The sequence below is a fragment of the Lactuca virosa genome, chromosome 8 (assembly GCF_052849685.1).
Source record: "Lactuca virosa cultivar CGN04683 chromosome 8, Lactuca_virosa_CGN04683_v6, whole genome shotgun sequence".
NCBI lineage: Eukaryota > Viridiplantae > Streptophyta > Magnoliopsida > Asterales > Asteraceae > Lactuca > Lactuca virosa.
This window is the reverse complement of record NC_136433.1, coordinates 281,887,544-281,898,203: the sequence shown is the minus strand read 5'-3', so window position 1 is coordinate 281,898,203 and position 10,660 is coordinate 281,887,544. Positions and strand designations below refer to the sequence as shown.

The 10,660-nt window shown below is 36.2% G+C and overlaps 1 non-coding gene across 1 annotated transcript; it reads right to left on the bottom strand.

Annotated features, from left to right (window-relative positions):
* Nucleotides 1–1,918: 1,918 nt before the first annotated feature.
* LOC145135276 (small nucleolar RNA R71) lies at nt 1,919–2,025 on the bottom strand. The gene has a single exon (XR_013719739.1). It is a non-coding gene; the product is annotated as a small nucleolar RNA R71 (small nucleolar RNA).
* Nucleotides 2,026–10,660: the final 8,635 nt, after the last annotated feature.

Sequence of the window (10,660 nt, the reverse complement as noted above, 5' to 3'; positions counted from 1 at the left end):
AGATTTACTCGAAGACCATGTCGTGGTGGTGGTCAGATTTTCATAATTACAAAGCTCCAGACATTAGGTCGAAATCAGAAGCATGCATTCGGTTTTTAGAGGATAATTGCGACTAAGAACCCTTAGAAAACCAAAACAAGATCGAAACTGAAGTGAAGCTTAAGATTGAAGAAGATTTATAATGAATTCAACATTGATCTAGTTGGTTTGCTTATTAAACTTATGTCTAGCTTATTTAACTTACATTTAATGTGTTTTTCTCCTACAATGAGAGGCTAAACACCTTTTACTTTTATTTGATGAAGATGAACTTGATCCATATGAGTTGATTTCAATTTTGGATGATTATATTTGATTTTACTTGTGTTTGATATATATAAACCCTAGCATGTTTTAGTTTTAGTTTATATTGCTTGAAAATCAGATTTTGTGTGTTAATTGATCATATTGATTGCATGAATATATCTCCTAGTTGTTTATGAACATTAGATAATGAGAGCTAGGATTAATCACATCGTAGTAAAAGTAATTAAAACTAGTAACTTTAACTGTGTTAAAGAGCATAATTAGTATTAATTTGTGCTTGGTTGCTTGAATTGATCATAGGAGAGTAACTCATATCATTCATAGTCCAATTGTGATATTATCAATTTGGTGATTAACTTGTGCATGATCATTGCTTTGTCATTCATAAATTGGTAGGCCTATATATCTAATCATAATAGCTAGATAATTAGTAATCAATATAATTTATCCACTAGAAATCAACCATAGGAGAAGGTGAAACCGGATCAAGGCAGAAGTATTCTCTTAATCCTTGAAGTTACTTTGTTTTTGTTGCTTGCTTACTTCTTAGGTGATACTAAGTTATTCCGATCTTGAAAAATCAGTGAAAAACCCCCAAATCACAGTTTGTTTGTTAGTTTAATTACAAGTAGTTAATTTCACTAATTGAATTCCGTTCCTTGTGATCGACACCCGACTTACCTAAGCTATAGTATAATCTAACTAGGTACACTGCTTATAGGTGCATTGCTAGTAAGAGTTTGTTAGGTTATACATTTAAAACTAATAGGTACTTTTGTGCACATCAAACTTTTTGGCGCTGAAGTCGGGGAACGACTTATTTGGTTATTATTTGATTGTTTTTAGTTATTCGATCCTTTTTGTGGGGTAAAAACCACAAAAAGTTACTTTGGCTGTTTTTGTTTATTTTATTTTCTGTCTAAGATGCAACCAAGTTGTGGTCCCGCTTCAATAAATTTATTAGTTTATATATTTTTATTCCTTTTACGCATTTTTTTTATTCAGTGATTTATGACCCGAGGATCTAAAACTTCAATTGTTCCTCCACTAGAAGATTTAGAATCCGCTTTCGACAAGAAGATAGACAAGAAGAGCAAATCGAGCAATGCTTTCAAATCTGACAAATTCGAACTTTTTGAGAAGACCCAAGTAAGAAGGAAGTTGGATACGATCCAGAATCCTCTACTGAAGGTAGTTCAGATGATTCAGAGTCAAAAATTAAAGAAGAATAGATACCAGAAATTACGAGAATGACGATGGGCAATTACAAGAAGATGATATGTGAAGAACATGTACCAGGTCTAGTTCCACCAGAGATACCAACCGCAAGAAGTTTTGAGCTCAAAGGGCACATTTTATCCATGCTAAAGGACATACCTTTCACCAGTAAATATTATGAAGATGCTTTCCAGCACATTGATGAGGTTAAAGATATTGCAAACTAATTTCACGTTCCTAATGTGCCAAGAGGATCCGTGTTATGAAGGATGCTTCCGGTGACTTTTACCGGTGTAGCCAAGGTTTGGTTGAAGTCTCTTGGAACAAGATTTATTACCACATGGGCAAATCTTCATGATACTTTGAGAAATTTAGTCCACCTTCGAAGATTTCAAAGCTCAAGAAGAAGATAGCCAACTTTCAATAAGAGGTTGGGGAGTCATTGTACGAAGCATGGGAGAGATACAAGGGCTCACTTAGAAGTTGCCCTCAACATGATCTTAATGTTCAACAAGAAGTTTCCATTTTCTATGATGGAGTCAATGTAACTACTAAACAAATTCTTGACTCACAAGGGCAAATGACGAAGAAGGAGCTAGTAACTATAAAAGAATTAATTGAAGAGTTTGCAAAGCACTCACGAGAGTACCATAATCCACGAGACGGTGTTACAAGAGGAAAAGGAGATGGAGGGAATGAGAACTTGTATGCAATCATAACTAAACTAGATTCTAAGGATAGGCGAATTCCAAAATTACATCACTCTTATCATGCCATTAGAGTTGGGTGTGATAATTGTATTGGTCCACATTTGACCAAGGATTGTGACTTAGATGAAAATAGGAACAAGAGAGCACAAGTGTTCTACTCAAGTAGTAACAAGTATGATGAATATTAGATGAAGCCTAATAAGTAATAGTTGCCATATAAAGAGTACAAGAAGCAAAAGGATGAGAAGTATAGACAGACCGATAGAACAAAAGATACTTATTATGTTTAAAATATGTTTTGTAGCGGCGAACATTTTCTTGGGAAAAAAGGGAGCATACGAGGAGCTGGAAGCAGGAAACGGAGGCTAAAACAAAAGAAGAAAAGAAGAAGATTGAAGACCACGTCGTGGTGATATAACCGCGACGTGGTGATTGGAATATTTACAACCCATATGCTGACTTGGTAGACATGGGATTTAATCGAAGACCACGTCATGGTGGTGATCAACCACGACGTGGTGGTCAGGTTTCCATAATTATAAAATCCTAGACATTAGTTCGAAATCAGAAGCATTCATTCGGTTTTAAGAGGATAATTGCGACTAAGAACCCTTATAAAACAAGAAGAAGATCGAAATTGAAGTGAAGCTCAAGATTGAAGGAGATTTAGAAGGAACTCAACATTGATCTAGTTGGTTTGCTTATTAAACTTATGTCTAGCTAATTTTACTTAGATTTGATGTGTTTCTCTACCACGATAAGAGGCTAAACACCTTTTACTTCTGGTTGGTGAAGATGAACTTGATCCATAAGAGTTGATGTCAATTTTGGATGATTATATTTGATTTTACTCGTGTTTGATATATATAAACACTAGCATGTTATTCTAGTTTATATTGCTTAAAAATCATATTTTTTGTGTTAATTGATCATATTAATTGCATGATCTCCTAATTGATTATGATCATTAGATAATTAGAGCTAAGATTAATCACATCTTAGTTTAAGTACTTAAAGCTAGTAACTTTAATTCTGTTAAAAAGCTTAATTAGTATTAATTTGTGCTTGGTCGCTTGAATTGGTCATTGGATAGTAACTCATATCATTCATAGTCTAATTGTGCTATTATCTATTTGGTGATAACTTGTTCATGATCATTGCTTTGTCATTCATAAATTGGTAGGTGTAACATCCCAATTTCCAGGAATGAAATTTAGGGATTTGTGCACTTCAGAAAGTCTACTTGACGAGTTGGAGGCCCCAACTTGTCGTGTAGAAACTAGGAAGGGTCGTGTATTCTGGAGAACCTACTCGACGAGTTGGAGCTGATTATGAAAAACCCTAATTTTTAGGGTTTGCACCCTATTTAAAGGACCTTAAGTCCTCCCTCCATCCTCCCTTAGCACCTTCACGTCCAGAAACAAACCTTAATCAAGCAAACCTCCTATTTTGAGTGTGTGTGTGTGTGTGAGGCTAAAGAGTGTGTATTTGGTGCATTTCTTGAAGAGACTTAAAGATTGAGAATCTTGGAACGAGAAGGAGCATGTAGATCTAGCATCTACTTCGTTTGGGCATTAATTTGAAGGTAAAAAGTCATTACCTTGATTATTTTATTATTAGATCTCTTCATTCAAGAGTTTAGGGTCATTTCTAGCTTATTCTTGAGGCATTTATGGTATTGAGCACGTTTTGATGTTAGGAGTTCTGATCTGGACTCCTCTAGGCCCTCATGGACATAAAGTTCTCGACTTTATCAAGCTTTGGCCTTTCTCCATGCCCTAAACTTCTTCCTAAGACTATTTTTGGTTGTTTTAGCCTCTTGAGGCCTTGCATGCACGTAAAGTTGGCAACTTTACGTAGTATCTACACCCTAGGAGGCCAGATCTACAGTTTGGAGCCTTGGTATCGCTTAGAAACGTCAGAATAAGAAAAGGGCTGAATGAACTCGACGAGTTGCACACCCAAATCGACTAGTTGGATAGGTTTTACCCGCCTTCTGGATTCTGAGTAAACCCGGCGAGTGGGTGAGAAGACTCAGTGAGTTTATTAGGGTTTTCCTAGTCTTCTGGACACTGAAGAACTCGACGAGTTACTTAGGTAACTCGGCGAGTTGACTCGAGTTTTCGGTTTCTGAGTTCTGAAGGAACTCGACGAGTCAGTGGATGAACTCGACGAGTTGGGTCAACATGGACTGTTGACCTTGACCGTTGACTTTGACTTTGACCAAGGGTTGACCAAGTATGACTTCTAAGGGAATTTTGGTAATTTGGGAATCTAATGGAATTAGTCAATGATGGTTACAGGAAGTTGAGTTTGGAGTCGAGAGTTGGGGTTTGATCTTCTTGATTGAGCACTACATGTGAGGTGAGTTGTCCTCACTATACTAACAGGGTCGAAGGCACCAATGCCAGCTCTTTTTGGATTGTTATCATGGTTATCGCATGATGATATGCTATGTTAGTGACCTGTTAGTTCGGTATCCTCGTATATATGATGATGCTATGTTAGTGACCTGTTAGGTTGGTATCCTGGTATATAAGATGATGCTATGATTAGTGATCTGTTATATCAGTTTGACTGTTTGTACATGCTAGTTAGCATATGATATTTATGTGTTGATTGTATATGTGTGGTTGGGTTGAGGCGGGCCTGCTTTGTGCTGAAGGCCAACAGACCCAGGGGGGTCCGGACAGACTGCAGACCCATCAGGGCATATCAGTCAGGCCGAAGGCCTGGGAGGGCGGACCAGACATGCTAAAGGTTCTGAGAGTGGGCCAGATACACTAAAGGCCTGGTGAGGGAGGTTCAGTCATATTGTAGACTCTATAGGCATGATGTTTGTTTGTTATGATATGGTTATGGTTTGTATAGCGTTAGTATTTTGGGGGAACACACTAAGCTTCGGGCTTACAGTTTTGGATTTTGTTTCAGGTACTTCCGTGATTGTGGAACTCGTTACTCGGTACCTGTTCGGCCGACTACCAAGTAGCGAGTACTCGGGAGTAGTCGGGGAGTACTCGGATTCGGTAATTCATATTGAAATATTTTTGGAGAAATTATATATGTCAAAATCATAAGTTAATGTTGGATTTGGTGTCTAAGCCCATAACTATAACGGATATGTACTTGACCCAATAGTAGCATGGTCCTTTTGGGTTGCCTTCACCAGTGCAATTTGATATGATGGTTTTATGAGAATAAAGTTAATTACGATTTATTAATATAATATAAGTATAATATATTAATATGGTTATTTAATTAGTATTGTCCAAAAATTAATTTGGAATTGATTTTGTGGTCAAAAGAGACTAATTAAATATGGAGGGATTGATTATGTAAATCAATGATATTTATAGGATGGGCTAAGAGATCCATGATTATGTAAGTGGGCTAAACCAATAATATAACCCATGGATAGTCCATGGAGGTTAAACCCATGGATCATAGGAATGTGGAAAGTCATGGATCACTAGGGTTTGCAAAGTGTAACCCTAGCACTTGCCACAACTATAAATAGCCCTCTCTATGTACCAAAATCAGTTGCACCAACCATAGAGTCAAGTAACTTATTCTCTTAGAACCTCCTCTTGCATATTGGTGTTTGTGAACCATTAGAGGCATCACACTTGAGGTGCTCAAGTTTCCAAAGGTCAAGAACTCTACCCTACTCAAGAGGTAAGCATCCTAACTATGTTTTGATTATATATAGCTTCAATTGTATCCTAGCTAGGGTGAATACTTTGGAAAATGAAAATGCATGTATAATTAGAGAAAACATAGATCCAAAGCATTTAGGGTTGCATGTGCACTTAGGAAGTGTTATAGTGCTCAAAACCCAACAGTGGTATCAAAGACTAGGGTTGTTTTCAATTATACTTGATGCTGCTTGTTGTTTAAGCTTGAAAATTTGATTTTTTGCTGTTCTGGACTGTCGACTCGCCGAGTCCCAGTACAATTCTGACCAACTCGCCGAGTTTGTTCTTACACTCGACGAGTTGGTGCTCCAGAATGCAGATTTTCGATGTTTTTGGCTAGAATTGGACTAGGATCATTACCCTAAGATATTTTTGGACTTATAAACTTGTTTTTATGTGTTAATGATCATGCTTATCCAATTTAGAAGATAATTGTCAAAGTTTCATGATTTGTATTTGTTTATATGATTATGCTAATTACATGAAATTTGTTTGATATGAATTATCTTGTTCATATGAGTTTAATCTAGATCATGGACATTATTTGACATGTTTGTTAGTTTATTTGATGATCTTTATGGCCTTTAATGTACTCCATAACTTGTCCTGAATTTATGGAAAATGAAAAGTTTTCTTTTAAAAAGATCATTAAAGTCATAGGTTATGTATTTGAAGAGTCTTTTTCCCATAAATAGTTTTATGAACTCCATAACTTGTCCTCAAGTTATGGATTTTCAAGAGTCTTTTCATTAAAACCTATATTAAACTCATACGTTATGGAGTCCAAAAGTTTTTTTTGAATAGTTCAAAACATGCCCTCAACTTTTGGAATTTGTAAAGTCTTACCTTTGAATACTTTAACTCCAAATAAAACCCTAGAGTTTTAAAAGTTAAAATTCTACCCTTATAATATTATAATATTACATTTTAATACTTATATATATATATATGTATAAGACAAGTCAGTCTTACCGTTAGTAGGCCTCATTCACGAAGCCGGTTGTCACACCCCCAAACCAGTCGGCGGAAATGTCCGGGGGTGGATGACTTCATTTGTAGTATCACAACACATGCATCATAGTAATCAAAGTACAAAAAACCATTGTATTTAAAAAGTATAAGTATTTACATGTGTTCAAACATTGTATATTGACACCAAAATAGTTATACAAAAGAAGAAGACATGACTCAAAAATAGCTCCATCTTCTCAAAAGCTCAGGAAGTACCTGTCTACTGATTCCCTGGGAATACAAGTAATTTGAAAAGAGAGTATCAACATAAAGTTGAGTGAGTGCATAATTATTTATGTTTGAAAGAATGTTTTCTATTTCTTGAATATGTAAATTGTTCCAGAAAATCCTATAATTTCTTATGTATATGAAAAGTAGTTTCAATCACATAAAATCGTTCTGTTTGTAAACCAGTGTCATGTATTTGTATTCTTTTGTATAATCTGAAAAAGTGAGTGTGCCTGGCTTCACCACCTGTTATTGAATACTGAGATGTAATATTGTAAACTGTATTTTTTTGTAAACTGGTACTTTGCAAATGTACTCATGTTTAGTTAATTATACACTAATCGTATTGTTAATATCTTTATAATGAGTCATTATAACCATACTAAGACTAGATGGCCTGAAACAACGCTTTGAAGGCGTTAAAAAAATTGTTGATAACAACTGTCACTCGTAGGCGTGTATGTCTGGCTGTAGCTAGCAGTCTGAGTGCGGGGTTATCAATCCCAATATAGATCTATACACAATTGCTTCGATCCCCGACTGGAGATTCTGATTATAATGTTAAGACTTTAACTATGTTGTTTAAATGAATTAAACAACCTGAATCAAATGAGTCATAAAAAGCATATAGACGTTACGTGTATAATATAAATGAAAACTCAATAATTCTGAAATAATGATTTATAGAATGCTTCTGAATTAGTATTCTTAAAAATGTATTTGAAAACTGCATACCCCTTGATTAGTTTTGAAACAAATCCTTGTTCTTGTAAAGTGGTGTACTCTAGTATACTTAAATCGTGAATTAATGTTCTATGAATCATAAATTATACCTATTATAATTTATATGTACTTTCTGAATTGGTACTAACTCTTCATGAATGCAACCCCTTGCTCAACATGTTACAAAGGTTATCTAAACTGAATGAATTAACTTTTATATTTATATACATATACAATTGTATATAAGTAAAATTTAAACAACATTCGGACAAATAACCGATACTATAAGCCTACATCAAAACAAGGAAAATGAACCAAAGTGAGTTATCAGTCTTAAGCCTTTTAAATCTTATATATATATATATATATATATATATATATATATATATATATATATATATATATATATATATATATATATATATGATTTTTGAGAAAAGCATAAGTTTATAAAATCATTTAATGAGTTTAACATTTTGAAATACTTTTGATGACTTGATGTCATTTTAACACAAATTTAAAACCATTTAATTTGATAACAATTGAAATTCATTTTAGTAATATAATTTGAAACCATTTGCTTGTAACACAAATATCCTTGTGTTAGACTTGTATTCCCCCCCTCCCCCCCTTAAAATAGTAAAAACTATGAAAATAAGGGGGTATGAACTCACTTGTAGTGAGTGATTTGAATGAAAGATCGATATAGGATGGTAAGTATGTCGAGTGAAGTCTTGAGCACAAACGGATCCTATTAAGCATATAATGACACATATATGCATACAATTAGTGTATATAACAACTAACATGTAACGGAACAACCTTAGGAACTAGGAAACACTTGAAATGAAGCGTTACAATCACATATGATTGACTGAAGGAAGTTCACGGCCACACAAGGAAGTGTTCACGGTCTTAGAAGGGTTCACGGCCAAAGAACACATGATGTGTTCACGGCCCAACCCTGTTCGTTTGAAGAGTTTACGGCCATGTAAGGAGGGTTCACGGCCAAACCTTGATCTTATGAATGCTTCACGGCCCAATGAAGGGTTCACGGCCGTGAACTCTTGAAGATTCATGCAAAAGAGGTGCTTGTTTAGTGGGGAATCAAGTGCTTCTAATGTAGAAGAAGAAGATGGATGAGATACTTACTTATTGGAAATCTTTGTAGTGTTCACGGTTGAAGAAAGTTGAGAGAGAATGGGTGTGTTCACGGCTAGAGTGGAAGAAGTGAAGAAAAATGAGCCATTTCCTTATATATATGGAGGATGTTCACGGCCGTGAACTCCTTTTTGATGGTGTTTCCGACTCGATTGCAACCCAATGAACTTATCCTAACCCTTCCTAACACACAATCCTTGAGTGTACTAGGCTTAGAACTCTCAAACAGACCCTTAACAAGGCTTAAAGATAACAGAAACAAGTCTGACTTTTGATTGAATTGATTGACTTTACAAGATAGAAATTTCGGGTTGTCACATCATCCCCCCGTTAAAGGGAATTTTGTCCCGAAATTTGGATTAAAGAGACACAGAAATACTAGGGAAAAAGATGTGGGTACTTCTGTTGCATTTGATCCTCCCGCTTCCAAGTGAATTTCGGTCCCCGTTTTGCATTCCAGCGAACCTTCACTATTGGGATACGGCTTTGTTTGGTTCTCTTTACTTCCCTGTCTAATATCTCTACGAGTTCTTCCACGAAGTTAAAATTCTCGTTAACCTCGATCTCGTCGAGTGGGATCACAAGAGTCTCATCGGATAAGCACTTTTTCAAGTTAGAGACGTGGAAGGTAGAATGTATGTTACTTAGTTCTGGGGGTAGTCGGAGTTTGTAACCTACCGGACCGATTCTAGCAAGAATCTCGAATGGTCCTATGTACCTTGGGTTCAGCTTTCCATTCTTTCCAAAGCGTATCATGCCCTTCCAGGGTGAGACCTTCAACAAGACGCGGTCACCAGCCTGGAATTCCAAAGGTTTTCTCCTTTTGTCAGCGTAGCTTTTCTGTCTATCTCTGGAAGCTTTAAGTCGCTCCCGAATTTGTACGATTTTCTCCGTAGTTTCATGAATGATTTCCGGACCAGTGAGAGTAATGTCAGGAACTTGACCTCTAGCTAGATGCGTGTCACCCACTTTAGCCCAGCACAGAGGTGATCTGCACTTGCGGCCATAGAGGGCTTCGAAAGGAGCAGCCTTTATGCTAGTGTGATAACTGTTTTTGTAAGAGAATTCGACAAGGGGTAAATGAGTATCCCATGCCTTTCCACAATCTATCACGCAAGTTCGTAACATATCTTCTAGAGTTTGAATCGTCCTCTCACTTTGTCCTTCAGTTTGTTGATGGTAGGCTGTACTCATGTCCAGCCTAGTTCCCAGAGAGTTTTGTAAAGACTGCCAGAAACGAGAGGTAAATCTACTATCTCGGTCAGAAATAATAGATATTGGCACACCATGCAGTCTAACAATCTCTTTGAGGTAAGTTTTTGTTAGCTTCTCCATCTTGTCGGTTTCTTTTGTTGGTAAGAAGTGTGCGAATTTGGTTAATCTATTGACGATTACCCAAATAGTATCATAACCACCCGATGTCTTGGGTAACTTAGTTATGAAATCCATTGTAATCTGCTCCCACTTCCATTCAGGGATTTCAGGTTGTTGCAATACACCTAAAGGTTTCTGGTACTCTACCTTGACTTTGGATCAAGTAAGGCACTTGCCCACAAAGGTAGTGATTTCAGCCTTCATGTTAGGCCACCAATACAGTTTCTTGAGGTG